This window comes from Rhinolophus hipposideros (assembly GCF_964194185.1).
Source record: "Rhinolophus hipposideros genome assembly, chromosome: 4".
NCBI classification, from domain to species: Eukaryota; Metazoa; Chordata; class Mammalia; order Chiroptera; family Rhinolophidae; genus Rhinolophus; species Rhinolophus hipposideros.
In genome coordinates this window covers 13,193,583-13,215,268 of record NC_138050.1, presented here as the reverse complement: position 1 = coordinate 13,215,268, position 21,686 = coordinate 13,193,583, and the positions used below count along the sequence as shown (strand labels likewise).

At 38.0% G+C, this 21,686-nt stretch overlaps 1 protein-coding gene across 4 annotated transcripts in view; it reads left to right on the top strand.

Moving 5' to 3' along the window:
- Positions 1-21,686, top strand: part of DCLK1 (doublecortin like kinase 1) — a 313,253-nt gene that overhangs the window by 18,623 nt on the left and 272,944 nt on the right. The gene's annotated exons all lie outside the window — the stretch shown is intronic.

The following is a 21,686-nucleotide window of genomic DNA, read 5'->3' as shown; positions in this document are numbered from 1 at the left end:
ATATTATATATCTTGTTTTCAAAACATAATTTCAAAATTAAAACAAAGGATTTCTTCAGCTATGGAATGTTTCTTCAGTTGACTTGGATCAGTAGACATTTTAATGTGAGTTGCTCAGACGAATTTAAAGGAAGTCTTGTGTGGAATTTTGTAAAGGTTCACTAGAACTCTGATGATAAGCTGAATAAAACAACACTGATATGTGTACAGTGCCATTTGCTGATCACTGAGAGTTTATCAGTATCTTTTTTTAAGATTATAATTTTTAGCACACTATCATTGCTTGAAATTGTTTGTAACATGCATCTGTCCAAATGTTTTTTAAAAATTGTTTTGAGAGAGAATGATTTGTATGTAGAGTACATATTAAACATCAAAACTAGATTCGTAAGTTGAAAGGTTGATCTTATTAAGCAGAAGACAAATGTAAGTTATTCAAGGCTAACTCATTCAAACTATGAATTAAAAATAGATGCAAATAGTAGAAAGAGCGTTAGTTGTGAAAGAATTCTTGCCCTAGAGATCCATTCAAATGCTCTAGATTATAAAATTCATTAGAAAAGAAGGAATATCTGCCAGTTATTCATTTATATTTATCAATGTTTGTTTCATAAAACTTCCCCTAAGTGTCATGTGGATACGGATTCTGAAGGATAAAACTCCCCATCTTCTAGCTCTAAGAGGGTGTAGCCTGAAGGTTATCAATATACTTATCAATATACTTATCAGTGATGAAAAAGTCCACTGCTGGCTTGTAAGTTACAGCAACAATAAGATGACAAGGTTCACATTTAAACATTTAAGCTCTTTAGGGCTTCCCTCTGCAATGAGTGACTCAGCCATCTTGTAGTTTTGCATTTTTGTGTATTAAGTTTCTCAAGATGGGAGTTTACCGGTTTTCATAAAAAGTAAAATTTACAACAAAGAATACATACCAATAAACCTTTTTCCTACCCCCTTACTTCAGAATTTTGGGGGTTCCAAATTGCTACACACTGAATCTAAAAATCAGCTTGAACTATTTTAGTAAATTCTGCCATCAACCAATCATTTGTTTATTCTAAGAATAAATTCCTAGAAGAGGTACTCTGATGTTCCCAATAGTTTTCTTCTTTTTAGGAATATATCTAGTGTCTATATTTTCTAATGGCTATTTTTGCAGTGGTTTACATGTGACAAATCCAATATAATGGAAAAAAAATTGAAGTTTAATATCAGAAGACCAGGATTCAAATCTTGACTCAGCCACAGATTATTTATGTTTTTAGCAAATCACTTAACTGAGCCTCATTATACTCATCTGTAAAACATGGATCAAATGATCACCTCTGTTTCATAAAGTGCTTGTTGGGAGCCACTATGATAATACATGTGAAAGCAATTCTGAACTATAATAATAATGATCATAGCTTTATTGAGCATTATTCAAAGTGCTTTATATGTATTAGCATGTTTAATCATCATAACAGCTTGATTACTATCCCCATTTAACAGATGAGGACACTAAAGCACAGAATTTGTTTATTAAAAAAAAAAAACATGTCTAGGAGCACACATGTATAAATGGCAGAGTTGGGATTTGAACCAGTCTCCCTCCAGAACTTGTACGAGTAACCACTGTACCACAGTAGATTATATTAAAGTACCGATCAAATGTAAGGGTACTGAGGAAGAATTTTCAATTAATTTATCCAAATAATTAACATCTGAAAGTTTTCTGCTATGTATTTTTCTCCTGTAGTTGTTCTGCCGACTGTTGTATTCAACTGTTTTTTGTTGTTGTTGTTCAGTTTGCTGTAGGGGCATTTCCTGCATTGTGACATGTTGTCCTCATAGCAAGAGAGGTGAAAAGCTGCAGAGGAACTGGATGATCAAGTAGAAAGAATATAGAGAGTTTTTGCTTGGGTTCCAAGTAGGAACAAAGATGCTTCCTCATGGACCCCAGGAGTCTTTAGAGTCAATTCTGTTCAAAAGAGAAATCTGTCCCCATGAGTGGTTTGTTAGAGTAGGTTTTTTTGACAGCCTTGCAGAGACTAAGGCTTGATGAGCCCCTGAAAATAAACTACTTTTCTCCAAGCTTTCCTGTGGCATGCTACTCTGCCATAGTAGGGTGGCATGTAGTGCCACCACCATCTTATTCTGACCCTTGGGCTCCACATTCTGTCAAAAGGACATCACTCTTAAGATCACTTGTCCCACCTGCTTTTTAAAAATTAGTGTAATTGAGCTCTCTATCAAGTCCATGAAGATATGGGAAATCCAATGCCCAATAAAATTTTTAAAGGTAATTTTTTGTTTTGCATTTAGGAAATAAAATTATTTTAAAAATCAATAGCTTAGTCATGGGATATAAAGTACAGCACAAGGAATACAGTCAATAATATTGTAATAACTATGTGTGGTTTCATATGGGTAACAGACTTATTGGGGTGATCGCTTTGTGAGGTATACAAATGTCTAATTATGATGTTGTTTTTGTACACCTGAAACTAATTTAAAAAATCAATAGCCTGAGTGCTTTGAGCAAATGAGTAGACAGGAAGATGTGCAAGCAGGAATGGCTTTTCTGATTGCCTTCATGTGGCCTGCAGATGTATCCATGGGATGGAAATCGGTGACACTGGGCTTCCTGGCAATGGAACCAGGAGAGCCTGTGCCTGCTGGTACATGTTACCCAGAGATGGCATTAGAGGGTGCAGACCAAATGCCGTTCTTACTTGTTCCTGCCACCACTCAGCCTCCTTGCCATTGGCCTCTTAGATTTGCCTTAAGCCCTCACGTAAGAGTTCATTGCCTGTACCTTTTTGAGTTTTTAGGCTGAGAATCAGGAAATCAACATACTGGAAATGCTGTACCACTTAGTGGACATTTTGCAGGAAGCTGCAGTTTCCCCAGATGACCCTTGTGGCTCATGAGTGGCCTGTTTGTGAGCAAACCATTTCTAGTTATTTCAACTCCATTCTTGATTCAGGGCACTGATGCTTTGATTGAACGTTGTCACCTCCTTGCTGACCCCTTTTCTCACTTTTGCTTACCACGTGATCAGGCACTTTTGAAGGCAGGGCTGAGAGGTCAAAGAAACAATTGCCGTGTCTTAATTTCAGTGATGCGTTGCTTTTCTGGGCCTTGATGAAGGGCTCCCAAAGAAGGAAAGAAGGTATTTCCTAATTGAAGGTTACAATCATGCCCCCTTTCTCCATAGCCCAGGGGAGGCTCTGTGAGAGTCTGTCCCTCTTGCCCCAGTCCAGGCTCCAATGTTGGAATTTTCTGTGGATTATTCCCTTAGCCTGCGAAGCAGCTACTCCCAGAGGTCATCTGGAGTGTGACTATTTTTTCAAGTGATTTAAATAAGCCCAAAAGGTACAAGATTTGCTGCAAGAATACACTTGCATATCTCCTGAGTCCTTTTGGGGGACCAGCACATCTGACTGTTTTGAGCTGCTAAGTCCTCTAAATCTGTGGTTCCTGAATCCTTGCTTAGAATCACAAACCACAGCAAGTATTAGAACAGTACATGTCTGAGCAGGGGATTTATACTGTAAAGATCATAGAGAAGGCACTTCCCAATCATCCCCTCCCCCACTAAATATAGTAATATTTCAAAATAGTATCAAAGTCATATAGTAATATTGACAAACTAGGTTGCTCTTAAAGTAGAAAATATATGTCCATTCCCATCTTATCTACACATCAACATTGAAGGTCTGTGCATATCCCCTCTTATCTACTCATCAACAAAATAGCAGCGTACTTTGGCAGCAGAGGAAAAACTCACTCAAGGCTGTTATATTTTTATCTTATAGGCATTTCACATAAATAAGTCATGCACTTTGTAAAACCCGCCACTGCTAACATGCTAGAGTGAGCAAACAGTCTATTGTCTTCCTAATATGAAAAACACTAGGAGTCACTCAGCCGAAGTAAAGATACCCATAAACTGATTTAGATGGAAAACTGTAAGAACAAGGCATCAGAGCTGCTGCCTGAGTTGGTTCGGGCTGCTATAACAAAATACCATCGCCTGGGTGGTTTATATACCACAAAATTTATTTCTCACAGTTCTGGTGGATGGAAGTCCAATATCAAGATGCCAGCAGATTTGCTCTGGTGAGAGCCGACTTCCTGGCTCATAGAAAGCTGCCTTTTTGCAGTGTCCTGTCATGGAACGACCTGTTAGGGAGCTTTTGAGTCTCTTTCATAAGGGCAGTAATCCCGTTCATGAGGGCTTCGTCCATGTGACCTAACCACCTCCCCAAAGCCTGTCTTTTAATACAGACACTCTGGGGGTTGTGTTTCACTTATGAATCGTGGGGGGGGGGCACAAGAATTCAGATGAAAGCAACTGCTAGGTAAAGGAAATTCCAGTAGCTATTAATAAGTTAATCAGTTACAGTCTTCTTTGTATCTTTTGTTCAGTGAATCCCCTTGCCTATTACGAACATTAAGTTCAAAAGGTGCTTCTAAATGAATCATAATAATTGCAGTCATTTATTTTAGGTAACTGTACTATATGAGTTTATTGGAATTCGGAAAGTGGTAGTGATGATCAATAGGAATCTATCAATCAGATATCACAAAATGGTCTTTGGTTTTTTCCTTTTGGTTTTTAATACCTCATCTGAAGTAAAAACAATTTGTTTCTCCCTTGGGATTAGAATATTTCTTTCTCTTACAAGTTAAAGAAGTGGCACACATTATTACTACATCTGACCTTGGCTATAGCAATGAATGAGAATAGAATATGTGAAAAACAGAGGTTTCCAAATGAAAAGGAAGGAGTTTAGGATGTGATAGGATATGGTTGGACTGGACAAGGAGTTCTGTAGCTGTTGGTAATAGTGGCTTTTTAATTTTTTTTTTAAGAAAACTTCTGTGACAGCTCTACCTTCTTTTCTTGAAGCATATTTAAACCCTTCATTCTTGGGACACAGATTTTTTTACTATTATGATTTTTTTATATTATCTATGTTGTGAAAGTGAATGTAACACCTTTTCATTTTGTTTGCAATTTATAAAAAAACAGTTGATACAAATAATTTAGCTTACATTTAAATTGTCAAATTAAAATTTCCTACAGAAGCTCAGAGCACGTGTTAAACTAGCTTCATGATTTGCTAGAGCTCCAAATTGATGGAAAAATCTGAGCTGTTTTCAAAGAAAAAAGATCTTACGACTATTACGATACTTCACTTAGGGAATTCACGTGTCCACAATAGAATGTGCTGCTTTCAGTTACCTTTGGTTGATAATCAGAACTTATAAGCTACACATGTCTTTACGTAGATATTAATTCCCCCAAATTGGGAAGTTAAGTCCTTTTCTTCCAGTCTGAGCTCCTCTGACAATGCAATTGTCATTCAATTGTGCTTTCAATGAGTTATATTTTAGGCTCAGATTAGTTTCAGCAAAAGTCAGTTTTCTGTACATTGAATTCTGATTTGCTGTAAAATGAATTCTGTAGTGTCCCTCTATGGAAATGAAGAGATGATTTCAGAAGCCCTCCCTCTAGTACGCTGAGGGCACTTTGAGAGGTTTTACAAGACTGTGGGCTGTGGGATCATCTCCTAGTGGCTACTTGCAAAGATAAGAGCCCTGATTTGGCCTGTGAGTCTCTTCGGCCCTGAGGGAACATATTGGAGCGATGGAAAGAACTTGACTTTAAAGTCAGCTGGGCCTGCATTCAGATTTCAATCTGAAAAATCTAGATGGATCAAGTTTCTCGTTCAGACCTAGAAAATTGTTAGTTTCCCACTGAACTGATCATTGAAGTTTAAAAATCCTGTATATTGAATTTACTTGTAATAAGGACATTTGCTTAGGTATGCTGCAATTTAAGTATAGGTATATGCATAACATAATATAGAGGAAAAACATTTGTTTTTATTGACTGGTTTCAAACACATAGTTTCAAGATTAATAATCTTAAGTTCAAGCCTGTCCTCTACTCTCGACACAGTGGAATCTGTTCTTTCATTGGGAAGAGTTAATTCTTAGATACCCCTCAGTTTTCTCATCTGTATAATGGGAATACTAATAATGCCTGCTTTATAAGTTGCCATGAGAATTTAATGAAACAATCCATGAGACAAACTCATGGAATCATCACCACAGCTCTGTAAAGCCAGAACCTTCTCATTTCTCAAGATTCAGCTCAAGGGTGGCCTCATCCATGACACATTTCCTGAATTCCTCATGTAGAACTGACAGCTGCCTCTCCTGAGCTCCGTTCACTGTCTTTTGTAGGTAGGCCCACAGTTCTTGATTATGCTGACCTTTTGACTATTGGCATGCCTATCTCCCCCATCAGAATTCATAGGATGAGGCAGGGAAGGTGACCTGTTGTCCTCTAGGGCCTGTGGGGGTAAATTATTCAACAAATGATCGAAAGACTAAATGACTGGACCGTTGACCACTTTGCCATGGGCTACACCTCTGGCATGAGCACAGTGACTCCAGTGTCCTGCAAAGTCCTTACAGGTCATGGCCATTTGGGAGCTGATTGGTGCCCCTGGTGGTACTCTGTGCAGTGGAACCAGACTGTAAAGGGCTCATCATGGTGCTTGTTTTGTAACTCAGGCTCGTGCTTCTTTAATGACTCTAGGATAATTTTTTAAAAATGCATCCAGTTTTAGAGTATTTTTTCTATTGAAAGTACTTTGATCCTGTGGGGAAGCAATAGATGGTCTGTTAGAAAATGTTCACTGTCTGAGTCAGGAGAATTACTCTAAATCTTCCTGACATTGCCTTGGCCATCCAGTGAATAAAGAGAACTAATCAATGTGTTCTATGGATTTAAAAATTGGTGATGGGCCAATAAGAGATTCGCATGAATAGCATCTGGCCTAATTATTGCTGAGACACAAACCTACAGTGTCCAGAGTGTTTGTGGTGCTAGAGTACAATATGTTGCAGCAGATTTTTCTGATTAGTTTAAATCCTTGAAACTAAATTAAAGAGGCAGTCTCAGAAATTAAATGAAACTCAAAAAAATCCAATTTTAAAGAACTATGTTGTAAACAACGTGCCATAGAAAGAAAAGGACAGTTGGGAGATTTATGTTTTAATTGGCTTTTCCATTGTCAGATTAATATATGATCATTCTAAAGAATTTTGAAGCAAATGAGAAAATACTAAGGTAAGTTAAAATGACTTACAATCTCATTGACAAGATGGTGCTTGTGAATATTTTGGCTTATTTCCTTTGCTTTTTTCTTTAAAAATTTGGACCCCACTCTGATCCAATTTGGTTTCTTGCTTGCAATTTCATAAAATACTATGTATGTTCATGTGGGAAATGTCTTGAAATTATTAAGCCATCCCCTCTGTAGCTTTGTTATTTTCCTTGCCCAGTATAAGATCCTCAGCAGGCAAGTTGTCCAGTGTGCTTTTCTTTCTAGTAACACATCTGCAAGGTCCTCTTGTGTGTTTTGACTTAGAGTAACAGTGTTTTAAAGTCAGATTGAGAAGCAAACGTTATGTGGAGTAGAGACTCTTGAGATGTTGTTCAATGTAATTAGTTAGTGGAGGTTAAAAGCATCTCAGAATTCATCCACTCTGTCTAGGACCCTCTTGGAAAAAAATAAGACATATTTCAAAACATGTCTGATGAAATAAGTCTAGTATTGTTCCATAAATACCAGATAACTTAGGCTTTTTATGTCAATAGGAGCCTAATTACCATGATCTTTTAGGAGTCTCTCCCTGAGGGAAAAACACAAGGTCATTCTCTTTCTGGGCCTAATCACTTCTGCTTTCTGTTATAACAACTTGTGCACTTGTGTAAGACCAAAACATCCTGGAGAAAGAAGACAATTCTTTGTTGATGTCAACATTCTTGACTACCCTCATTTATTAAGTGTCATTTCTTGATTTTAATTTGTAGCTCAGATTCCGATAAGTAGAATCACAGAATTATAGGATTAGGAGTGCCCTTACGAGAGATCTTTCTAGTCTCTCTTTTTGTCTACTTGGAAGACCAAAAACTAAACTTACCTTGGCAGGTAGTAAGAGAAAATCAATATTTTATTTTTAAAAAATCTTCTAGGGAAAATATAACTCAAAGTAAGCATTATCTTTAAAAAAATAAAAGAGTAGATGTTTTATATGTGATACTTTTTCAGAGTAACAGCTTGGGAACTGGTAACTAGTTATACAACAGAAACAAGTTGTAAGAAGTCCTGTTGTATGCTCAGGGCCGTGCTTCACCCATGTTCTTAAAAACCTCCCTGCCCAGAGTGGTCTGAGGATGGCAGCAGTAATGCCACCAGAGAGATTGTAGGAATGCAGACTGTCATACCAATCAGATCTATAAAATCACTATTCATTTTCTTGCATCAGTCAAAGTGACAGGAAAGGAATGGAAACAAAGACCTAAAGATGGTCAACCCTGACTGCTGCTTGGTGGATGGAATTAACACTAATTTTAGCTTATTGAGCCATTTCATTTGCATCCTCTTAATGTCAATGTTAATGTCAGATGGCAAGAAATGATTGCCATTAATAATGTTCTGGAAAGCAGCCAGTCCATTAGTATAAAATGTGGCCTACTGCAGTCTAGCCTCAACGGGCTGCCTGGGTGTGGAGGATGGATGACTTCCTGGATGGAGAATAAATGAAAATTAAGAGATGCAGGGAAGGCTGAATGATTACTGTGGAAATGCTGATCCTGAACAAAGATTTAAGGCACATGGTGGCCACAAAGTCCATATGCATGCTGTTAGAAGTTATCTGTATGCTCCTCTCAATAGGCTGCACAGATTTCATATTTTCCTCATGGTTCTTCTGGATAGCTTCCATGGGGTTGATTGGAAGTCATTAAAACTTTTCTGTAAGTTGATTTGAGATCTCCAACTGTGTCAGGCAGGTTCCCTATGTAGGAGAAAATTCAGAACATGGAGGATGTCCAGAGAATACAGGGAAACTTGTAATATGTGCAGGAAATGGAGGGGTAAACTGTGAAAATAATTCCCAGCCAGCATGCCTAGAGATTTAGTGGCCAAGATTCCTATGTACCACAGACTTAGCTGTTGAGAACAATGATGGATGGGGCAAACTGGTGTGAAGTAATCACCTAGTAATCGCAATTGGGGTGGTTTTCTTATAATGTAGACTGAGAGACTACGAGATTGAGGAGATGTCATCTACTTAATTCAGCTGGCAGTTGGTGGTAACTGCGCCACACTTAGGCAGATGTGGCCTTGCAAATAGCCATGCAATGCCCAGTGACCCCATCAACAGGCTCCTCTCAATAGGCTGTAAAACCACCATTCATTTTTAAGAATGAGAAACTCAATTCTATCTCTAGGGTTATAGCTCCAAATTAGGGGAAAAAGTAATAAGCTTTAGAAATAAGTGGGGTCTCTATATGGAGAAGCAATAGAAGGTTCATTTCTGTTATTGGTTGATACAATGGCCCTAGGAAAAATAAAATTACATATTTCTCAGGTCTGTTCTGGGATTGGTGTACCATGAAAAGAATTGTACAGCTATGTTGGCCATTTTGCTTCTTAATAACATCATCATTTTCTTCCCAAAGCAAAAATTTATTTTCTCCTTTATCTACATTTCATGTTACATTGGTAGACTTAGCCCCCGTGTATTTAAAAAATACAACCATATATTAAACTCCTGTTGCAGTTGGCAACAGTTATGAACCTTCTAGGACAAGAGAGGATCTCAGAATAGCATTGTTGATAGCGGTCATAGAAACAAAGACCTGCGAAGTTTGTTAGGTGAACAGACTATTCACAAAGTTGTCTTTGATTTGGACGAATTAGATAAAGAGTTTCACGTGGATTCTGTTGATGTGGTCACACTTTACGTTTTATTTTAAGTGCCTTTAAAGTTTAGAATGTGTATGTTCTTGTTGCTTTGTTAGTTCAGTAGACGTCTATTGAACATAGGCTCTGTGCCAGATGTTGGATAGTCGGAAGACTTGAAAGAATTCCTCACAATGGAATCAGAAGAATAATCAAAGTCCTTTTAGGACTCCCTGTTAGAGAAACTTGCATTTCATATTTGTATGTTCATATAAGTAGGAGATGATTGATACAGTTCATCTTATTTGAGGATGTCTTTGAATTATTTGGAAATGTGACTGTCAAAATACTCTTATGCAACACGACCTTTTATTTTAAACAACTAAAAGACATGTTCTACTTCACAGTTTAGTTAATACATTTCTAGCACATTCAGAATCTGAATAATATTAAAAGCCTACTTTTGGGTACTAAGGTGCTAGTAAATGGCTTTACATTTTAGTTAGTTCCTGTGCTCAAAGCGTGTGGTTTATTTTAAAAGCCTAGAAAATACTAAATGCCCTCAGTTTACTAGCCTATACTTTCCCAGGGAGGTTTGCTACCAATCAGATCTGTAAAAGCACCATTCATTTTCGTGCATCAGTCAAAGTGACAGGAAGGTTATTTTCAAGACTCTACAAGATTATTAAAATTTATGGAAACTTGATTTTGGAGGTTTTTACCCCTCTGTACATACATTTGTGGACACATGAGAATGAGGGGAAGACCTAAAGGAAATGTTGATATATTTTGAGGGTCGGCAACAGTAATAATGCTATTTTCAAGGTGTTAAAATTACTTTCTTTGAAGGGAAAAATGATGACCTTGTGCATTTAAATTACTGCATATCTCTATCTCTGATGCTTCTCTCCTCTGGAAGGAACGGACTATAAATGTTCCCATTGTGAATGGATTCTTTTCATCTGACTTTTCCTTTTTCCTGTTTGCCTTATAATTTGGTTTAATACCAGTTCAGGAAAGTATATCAGTCCTGGGATGTAGTACCAGCTCTGTGCCAGCAGATGAATAATAAAACATTGTGTATTCAATCAAAAGTTGGAAGATGTTTTCTGTTACAACTGCTGCAAACCGTTGGCATAAACATTGCTGAGTAAATGGCTTTTCAGAAAGGCAAAGGACTGGAGTGATCCCTGGTCCCTGGATGTGAGGCTTTGTAGAAAAGAGAATAAAATCATCTTGTATATTGGACCCAACTCAGGGATAATAACATCAATAAGAGTGGAACAGCAGCTAGCATTTCTTGAATGTTTACCATACGCCAGGTACTAACTCAAGATTTCCGGCTTACAGTTTCAACAGTTTATATATGCCATAGGTACTATTGTTATCTTCATTTACAGAAGCAAAAGCCAGGGAAAAGTAATTGGCCCACCCAAGTGTATATGGTTAAGGCTGACCAACATTCTTAACCATAGTGCCATATGTGACTTTATGTGGTGTTTTGAAAATGATTTAAATAAAGAAAATTCACTTGCTTTTATTTATTTATTTATCTATTTATTTATTTATATTTATTTATTATTTTGTAAGAAAGCTCATGATTCTTTGCTATGTTTTATCTACTTTACCCACTGGAGTTTAAGAATACTTCTGAAATTATCAAATTCTGGTGATCTGTCAATATTAAAGCTTGAGTGGATTACCAAAAGGGTAGTAAATGTTGAGAACGGAACTGAAATGTCTTGCTTCAATTTCTTCTAAACCCCTTGCCATTTTGGTTGTTAGTTATAAAATTAATCCATTTCAAGTAATTTTAAAAAGCACCTAAATATCTTTTTAAAAATTATCATGATCACCATTCCCAACCGTGGAAAAAGAACATTCTTAATATAACTCATCACCCATAAATATAATCATTTTATAGAAAGGGAGTGTTGCTGCATTTTTGAACATGTCAACTTTAAAATTAAAAAAAATGTAGCTTTGTTAAGATATAATTTACATACCATAAAATCTACCCATTGTAAGTGTACTATTTAACGACTTTAATAAATGTATAGAGTCGTGCAGTGACCACAATCCAGTGTCAGGACACTTTCACCACAGAAAGTTCCCTTGTAACCATTTACAGTTGCTCCCCACTGCTGGCCCCTCCCCACTAGCAACCACTGATCTGCTTTTGAATTGCATCAACTTTTAAGTGTTGACTTCGTTTTTCTAAATGCATTGATAGAAAAGACTCTTCTACCTCTGAAGTCACGTGTATAATTATGGATTTACTAAGTACATCATTTTTTAACCTTTACTGTGACCTTCATCCATCCTCTCCAGCTTAGTGTGAACAGCATTGGGCTTCATGGAGATTTTATAGATAACATACCAAGGAATGTTATGTTGCTAGTTCTAGCACAGTGAACCGTTTATTATCCTTGCACTCTGCATATATGGTATTTCTTAATTAATTCCATACTTAGGCAACTAAGAGGAAAAACATTTAATCTTCATGGCAGGATGGAATAATAACTGTCATCCCCTAATGCCCTTGGGGTGCTTCTCAGCTGACTAGCCGTCACTCCTGCCTTCTCTATGATCCATTCGGCAACACTTTCTCCTTACAGTCCAAAACACCGTTTATAGGCTGATGAGATTTCAAATTATATTAACAAATTTTAAGCTGTATATGTTTTTGCTTTTTCATAGTTAAAATATGCTTTCCATGTGCTTTGTCTGTTTCTTGGGTAAGTTTCTTAGAAGTTTCTTGGGTAAGTTTCTAACTTTATAATCTCTCTTCTCTTCTTGGCACTTTTCCCTCTTGTCCTTTCATCACTTTACTATTCAAGATCTTTGAGGACTTTTTTATGACCCATTTCTCTCTTTTCAAGGGAAGAGACTTCATTGTAAATTCCAGAATCCCGCTGAGCAGTAAAGCTGCACCTGGGGGAGTCTGTTCATTGGACCGTCATCAAATGCCTTTGTAGTGTAGTGTTCAGATGCCGCTGGCTTTTGAATTCCAGAGAACTTTCTATATTCACTATACGGTATCCAAAAGTAGAGTATTCCTATGAAACGTTTCACCAGCTAAAATGGTGTAAAGTGAAGAAGCAATTACAGTTGTCCCCCCATATCTGCAGGGAATACTTTCCATCTACCCCCACCGTGGATGCCTGAAACCGCGAATAGTTCCGAACCCTATAAATGTGTTTTTTCCTATACATGCATACCTATGATAAAATTTAATCTGTAAATTAGGCACAGCAAAAGATTAACAACAATAATTAATAATAAAATAGAACTATTATAACAATATACTGTAATAAAAGTCATGTGAATATGGTCTCTCTCAGCCAACTAGCATGGATTTCTGTATCCTTCACAATTTTACAGATGGAAAAGTCCTTCTTACCATTGATCTTAGCAACCTCAGCATATGATATATATATTTTTTCTTTAAGTTGAGAATGTTCACCTTTTCACTTCAAGGAAGCACTTGACAGCTTTTCTTTGGCATGTTTAAATCACCAGCATCACAATTGTTGTGTTTTGGGGGCCATTATTAAGTAAAATAAGGGTGACTCGAGCACAAGCACTGAGATACTGAGACAGTCCATCTGATAACCCAGCCGGCTATGAAGTGACTAAAGGACAGGGAGCGTACACAGCGTGGAGAAGCTGGACAAAGGGAGGATTCACGTCCCGGGTGGGACAGAGCCGGATGGCGCGAGATTTCATCAGGCTACTCAGAACCGTGTGCAATTTGAAACTTATGAATTGTTTATTTCTAAAATTTTCCATTTAATATTTTCAAACTGTGGTTGAAATTTTTTTTAGGTTCCTAGAGCTTAAATTCAATACCCAAGCAATGTCTTCATTTTGATCAAAACCCTTAATTATATCTAGCTTTATGCGAAGCCTAACACCCTTTTGAGTTCTCTTAAGCTTTTCAGATACCTTAGGATACATCTTACTAATGGGTGCATGGAATAAATCAAGATAAAGCACCGGTGCTGACAGACACGATTCAGTTATGGGGGCTTGTTGCTGACATGCTGAGTGTGGTACCCAGGGAAGGAGCTTGGCGGGGACACCCTCACTGCTTGGGGTGCCGCTGCCTGTCTGAGGGATCACTGCAAAACAAATGCGGAGTGCCATTTTCACTTTGTCTTTTTTCATAAAAGGGAAAATACTCTTTGGATTTCTTTCGGTTAGCAAAAACAGGTACTAATGTAGGTCTTTCTTAAAGTCAAGTGGTGTAACATTGCAAAAGTGGAAGACGTGTGTGTGTGTGTGTGTGTGTATCTATATTTCTAGATAGGTATATGGATATATAGACATCCTTTTTCCTGTTCAAGGCCATCCCCAAACACAAAACAAGCCTTAGTCTCCCTTGTGAGGTTTTTCATAGAGTGGATGAGAAGCTGGTCCCCGGCTTGTATGAAGCAGTCATGCATAGCAGTTAGTGGCTTAGAGCCAGAGGCCCTGAGCTCCTTTCTAGGCATCATTTTGAGGTTGATAAGATTCCTTCCCAGGTATTTCTTCTCCCTTGTTTACCTCCTTCTTGGTAATCTGCCTATCCATACAACCTAAGGATTTATGGTAGTGGGTAGCTACATTGGAGAGAATAGAAGTATAGAACATGCTTTTTTAAACCATAGAACTAGTTTGCAGTATTTAAGGCCTCCTTTTGGGGGGGGGGTAGTTTTCTTACATACTAAGTTGAATGGTCCTTATTATAATTCCTTCCCAGAGGAATAAAAAGAATAAAATGGAGGAATAAAAAAGGAATAAAATGGGGAAAAAAGAACTAATGGTTTAAAAGAACTCAAAAGTTAGTATCTTTAACTGAGGTTTTCTTGTTTTATCTACTACAGTGGCTCTTGAATTTTGTGACTCAGATTCCTCTTTGAGACTCTTACAGATGCTATGACCTGGGAATGCTATTCCCAGGAAAATCACACGTCTCAGATGAGATAGCATTTAGTTTTTTAATGATGTGCAAATCAGTGTTCAGACTTTCATTGTCCATTTGGGGGGAAGTTCTATGTCCTTGATATACTCGTCAAATGACACAAATTATATCTGTTTTAGATCACTTTTAATTTCCTTGAATTTAGTAGTGATTTTTTTTTTTTTGAAGCCACTGGGAGATTGAGTCCAGAAAGAGAGACTAGAAGGTAAATTCTGCCACTTTTGTTTTTTCATCCCTTTGATTACTAAAATTTCTGCTTCTTGACAAAATATTTCCTATTCATAGGGAAATTATTTAGTTCAATTGGGCATGGGTTTGCTTTCTTTTCCTCGCTTCTTATCCGAACAAAAATTGAGCGCTTCTGTACAAAGGAAGACACAAACATAGGGTCCTTCTTCATACCATCCCTGCTTCCTTTTTTTTCTCCTCCTTTTCCTTTACACCTTCATTGGAGCTTCTGATTTGTGTGAAGTAATTTTACTTTTCTTCTCATCTAATTCTTTCACTTATAGAAAATCATATTCCTGACTTTAAATTGTCCTTTCTTCTATAACAGATGCTTTCCAGGGCTCTCATTTTGTTCTGGGCAATAAATTTCCACAATGGTAAAGTGCTGCTTAACTAATGGCTCTGGAGTCCCTGGCGAACCTATGCATGTGTTCCAGGAATGACATTTGTTTTAATATCTTTTGAAAACTGGCAACATAATTGTTGCTTTGAAACTTTTCCTTTAAAAAGGAATCAATTTTAGAGCCACTGAGTTTGTATGAAGTAGCCATGCGTAGCAGTTAGTGGAGATAAAGTAAGAGCTCCCATGACCAGTTTCTCAGTTGGTTTATCATTCAGGGGACACCTGATAGTATGGATTTGACCATTATATAGCTTTAAATTGGTTTTATTCTAAGCCATATATTGTTAAATGTATATTCATAATGAACCATTGGTAAAATATAGGAAACTAATAATGAGCAGAATATAAAGAGATGAAAATGCCATTTTTTTATGTAGCACATTAAGGTGTTTCTAATACTTAAGAAAATAATATTAAAAATATATAATGTAATTTTATCCAATTTAATTTTTATGTACTATCTACTCTATTATCAAACAGAATGATATTTTTGGTGCAAAATGTAGATCAGGTCACATAAAGCACTTTTTAAAAACTTTATAACATATATTTTAACTCATCTACATTTCAATAATGATTTGATTCTAATCCCAAATAAGATAGTCACTTTAAAGTTTTTTGTGATGTATTTATGTACTTGCCATCTAAATTAAAGTTACTTGAAGGCATAATCCAGGTTGATTGAAAAGAACAAATGTTTTTATATTTTATAACTATTATACAAGTTCTATTAATGTCACTTCTAATTTATATTAAAACGTCTTACTGAAAATAACTATCATTCAAAAATGTCAAAATTATTTAAAAATTCCTACGGTATTCAATAGATTGACTCGTGCTATGAAGAGAATCTTGGAAAAAAGCAAAGTATTAGAAGCATAGTTACCTGGATTACAGAGAGGTGATGGAATATAGGGGAGCTGACAATTACCTCAGTGTCTCTAAGATGGTATTTTGATTTTATCAGGTGCTTGTAAATATTCATTAAGGGAACTTATGTTTAATATATGGTACATTAGTAGTGTTCTTTTCATTTAAAGCTGTAAGTCATACAACCACAGATGGAAGCTTAACTAGGTGACATGTAGCCACTATGAGAGCCCTCCACTGGGAGATTCATTATAGCAAAGTATTTATTCACAGATCCCAAGACCTAGTATTACTGAATGCAGTGTTGATTTTACCCACATAATAACTTTCGTCAATCCAAGTGAAAATATGCCACTTTGTTATTCCAGGACACTTCTTAAATAATTTGCCAATCTGTTACAAATAAGGCACACTACTAACTCTAAAGTCATTTCTGTGAGCACTCCTTCCCCCACTGTCTTCAAATAATAGGTAATGTAAACTAGTTACATATTGAAGGTTTGATATATTAATCGAAGTAAGAATTTCAAGAAATCTCATGACCCATTATATTAATAGTTTTAAGCAATGTTATTATTTGTGTGTCTTATTCAATAAGGCTTACTTATCAATGATGTTAATAATACCTTTCTACCTAAAGCCACTTTTTTCCTTGACTTGTCTTATTTTTAAAATCTCTTTTATTCAGTTCATGCCTATTTTGTGTGGTCTGGACTCTTGACGAGTAAGCAAGGGCTATTTAGGGGTAGATTAAAAATTGAAGATCAGGCAGTTGTCATATAACAAGATATTGTGTGCTTGGCATCGAGAATGCAAAGATGAATGAAATGTGACTTCTGTCCTGAGACACTCATAATAGAGACAAGCATTTCAACAAATGGTTGCAGTGTCATGTGCTAGGTACTGAGTCTGTGACAGCAAAGCACAAAAGGGGACGGGCTGTTGGTGGAGTGGAGCCTGGGGAGCAACACAGATGTGATCACAAGATCGTTATTGGGCTCTCCTGTGCTGCTTCTCTAAGTTTCTTCACGAGAACCTGAGCATCATCCTGTAATTTCTTTTCGTTTTTTTACTGCACTGCCCTCCTATCTAGTGAGCTCCTCCATAACTCACCCAGTTGGCCCCAGACCTGCTTTGGGAATCTACTTCCCCTTGTCCGTGGATGTGCTCAATGGTCTGGACTATTTCAGAAGTTCCCCAAATGGTCTCTTTGCTTTCAAGTCTCTTTCCCTTTCACTCCATCCTCCAAGCTGCCTCCAGAGGGCTCTCTCTAAGACATAAAGCTAATTAGGTCACCATCCCTCGTTTTGTCCCAGCATGGCACATAAAACCCTTTAAGATGTGGTACCTTCTCCTTTTTCATTATCATTTCTTTTCCTCTTTCCTCTTATGGGTTGCCTAAGTCCCAATTCTCCAAACAGCTTGCTATTCCTAACCCCAAGTGTCTGTAGTTTTCTTCCCTCTGCCCGAAATGCTCCCATCTGGTCTTCCTGGGGACTCTTCTCCTAACACAAGTTCCTCTGCGGTATTTAGACAACATCCCTGTAACTAGAGAATGAGCAGCTCCATCAGGCCATAAGCCCAACATCTCATGCTGTGAGAATGCTCATCCAGAAAGTGTTAAATGTCCAGACCCAAGAGATCAACAGTTTGCCTTTTTGTCTTTTATCCTTCACCAGACCAATAATTGCTGATTACCTTTCCTCCCCACAGCAGTAAACCTACAACTCTATGTCACCAAATTCTGAAGTAAAGCCTGCTTTATTGCACATTGTAGGGCAGCTCACAGTTTATAAAGGTAAAGTGCATTAAATTTTAAAAAATAGTGACAGGTTGTCAACATGATGCTCATCCCTACAAAGCATGTAGCACATGTGGGGACTATCATAATTGAAAACACACAATCTGCATTACTAAATTTGTTAACCCTCTCCAGTTGACCATTAATAATTAGTCACCAGCAGAGTAGAAAGCGATGGTTCTCTCATGCTGCCAAGTGGAGAGCTAAGTGTCATCTACTTTTCTCACTAGCTATTGTCAGAGTCACTCATGTACGAGAGGAAACAGGATTTTATCTTGCTTTGTATTTGAAATGTTGGAGAGAAAAAAAAAATCAAATTGGGCTAGATTTATTGGAGGCAAGCTTCAGTGCCTCAGAAACAAAAAGGAAGTAGAGATGTCAGATTCCAGAATGCCTGTTGTACCTTTCTTGTTGGGGGTGGGGTGGGGGGATTGGGGAAAGAGATGTCTTTGCCAGAATGTTGAGGTGGAGAGAGGAGGACATGGGAAACATGAAACAAACAGGAACATTTCACAAATGGACAGCCTGGCATTTCTGTTGGAATACAGTGCTGTGGACAAGGTCATAAGGCAGTAGGATAACGGCACACGAAACACACACAAAGAGACGGACTTGGAACAAGATTCGGTTTCCAAAAGTAACTAGAGTTATATTAACTGCACAAAGCTGACTAGGAAAGGCCTGTGTTTCTATCTAGCCGGAACACTGGTCCATTTCTCCTGGGTCACCCAACTATTTATAATGTGAGATTTTCTGGCAAGCAGAAACAAGCTTATGCATCTATTCATAAATATATGAGATTACGCAGAGGATGACTGTTTTGAAGTGGGCCCGAAATCAGGCCTATTGAAGATATTAAAAAAAATATTAAAACCTGCTGCTGAATCATATTAATGATTCTGGTAAAAACCACTTTAAACTGATTTCAGACTTTTTTATTCCAAACTTGCATATATAAATAGTACCAATGATGGTAAGTAGATCGAGAATGTTTTTTAAAAAATATAGAATAGTTTACTTCCTTTTTTGGTAATTGATATTTCATCTATTTTTTAAAACGTATTCATAAAAATTTAGAATCCATAGGGATATTGAAATAAAGATCAGAGGTGGGAAGAAGTATGCTGTGCTGAGGAAATAGTTGCATTGGAAAGCTAGGCTAAGAATAGTTAGTGTTCTCGAGTTATTATGAGCTAAGACTTAAATGAAATGTAGTTATCATGGGGCTTATTAGCAATAGAATAAAGTTTTGGGGTTTGCCAAGAGCTACAGATATTTCCCTGGCACTAATGTTAAGATTCCACTCCCTCAGGACCTCCACGTACCTCCGGGGAACCCTTGCCTGGCCCACAGACCTGCCTGTCTGGTTCTCCCTCTCGGCTCCCCTTGCCATCCTTACAACTTGCCTTCCTGGGCTGTGCTTCTCTTCCCTGCACCACTTCTTTCCCAATATGCAGAAGAGCCTCTGCTTTCATTCCCCAAAGCAGAGCGAAGGCCAAGTTATGATAGTTAGCAAACATTGCTGGAAGCCTTTTACATCAAAGAAAGTTTGGGAAAAACTGTAAGGCTGGACCTTAGAGGGGCCTGGTCCTGACATCCCGAGCCAAGTGCCTCTGTGGCTCATCGTGGGACGCTCATTCCTCCCAGGACACAGACGCCGGCCTTAGAGTCTCCTTGCTAAGTAAGAAGGAAGTTTTCCTGAAAGCAAGCGCTGTCTGCAGAGCTCTGCGCTGTCTGAGACACCCTTTGTAATTACTACCCGGGGCAGCTCACGCATCCCAATCATGAACCCTCGTTCAGGAAGAGAACATTTGCTTTACTCTTGCACAACCACAAGGCCCTTAACGTGTTTTTTCACCGTATGTCAGCTATTGGATGGCAAAAGTGAATTTGAGTTTTTAATTCTGAAGAAATAGGAAAACCACGTGTAACTTCACCATTTACCCCACATCACAGTTTAAAAAACATTATTTTACAGACCCAGCCAAAGCACCCTTTTCACATCGCCACTCTGGTACTACCCAAGGGCCACCCTAAAATGTTTGCTGACAACAGAAACCACAGGTTTTGTGTCTGTTGCTCACTGGTTTCTGAGCACCCTCACTGTCTTCTTGTTTCCCTGGGGGAGCTTTGTCTTCATCCCTGACTGAGCACTGGGAGAAGGGTGTGTCCACAGCAGGACAGGTGTTTCTTGTATTAAGGATTCAGTTTATCATTGCCTACCCCCAGCCAAGCCCTCCCCATGTTGGAAGAGAGGGTGGAGGATAGAGGACCCAATGTCGGCCTCCAGGAGGCTTCTCAATGGGAAAAGACACCCACATCTGTGGAGCACCTACTGTGTGCCTACTGTGTGTGGAGCACCTACTGTGTGCCAGCATGGCTTTGTCTTCCAGTCACATCCTTACATGTCTGTATTTGTCATTAGACTACAAATTTCTTACAGTCAAAGGATGGGTCTTTTCATGTTTCTGTGCCCACCAGTGCTTGCCTTTAGGAGATGCTCAGAAATTGATTATCAAGTTACTGCCTAACACCATCCCCAACTCTGTTATTTGCAACGTGGGCTAAGAGATCTCAGGCTTCACGAGGGCTTGTTTTTCTTGTAGCTACACCTAAGCTGGAAGATCAAAGCCCTACTTTGTTGCAAACTTTGCATCCCACTTAGATAGACATGCAAATAGTCTCCATCACTTAGAGTGTTTTGAAAACTGTCCAGGAAATAGTTCATTTTAGTTTAATAGACAGATTTCTCTGGGGACTGATCCTCTCTGCCTGTGCTTCGTCCCAATACCTGAGATTAGGTGAGGTGTTCTGGAACCCAGGGCATCCAGGTTGTACAGATGTAGAATCCAGAGGGCTAATTGCAGGCAGTGTTTTAAATCACAGAAACAGTCCTGACACCGCCTTGGTTTGTTGAAGGAACTAAGTAAATAATAGTAATAACTGGCAAACAGTGATGTCAGCTGGAGAAAAAGTGACCCTGGCTGCTGAGTTGAATGGGGAAGGAAGAAAATAGGAGAGAGCAGCTAACTGTAGCTGATGAAGGGCGATAATAATAGTAATTATTATTAAAAGTGTCCAACCTTGTTCTGAGTGCACAAGATTTGGTTTGAAGAGACTTTTCTTTAAATATTCCTTCACACAAGTAATGTATTTTATTTTGAGCTAACTAATTTAATATAAACAATATGCAAATGAAATATTCTATGTTGGGTTCCTGTCTGTCTATTTAAAGTTGCCATAACACCAAGAAAATAGAAACCCAAGGAAAGAATGAAGGGACATCGTTAGGACTTGGTGCCGTAGCACTCTGGAGATGCCCGTCGCACCCATCTCGCCTTGCCCTTTCAAAGATTCTGTGGCATCCAGCTTACTGTGCTCAATGGCAGATTGTGGCTTTCTTGGTTTACTCCAACTGTAATTTCACGTAACAGTCAGGATATTGGTAGTTGTTTTCTCAGTTACAAAGAAGGTGTGCTTGATTTCTGGTCAACAGTGGCAGGGTAAATAATGACAAATCTGAGTAGTCATGGGAACTTTATGGTTGAAGCTTTAAAGATTATTCTAGATGGACTTTTGTCTCTTTGAGTACAGTGGTACAGAGCTCTCTTCTGACCTTTATTTACCATTAGTAAGTTTTACCTTTGCTAAAGCAATTTG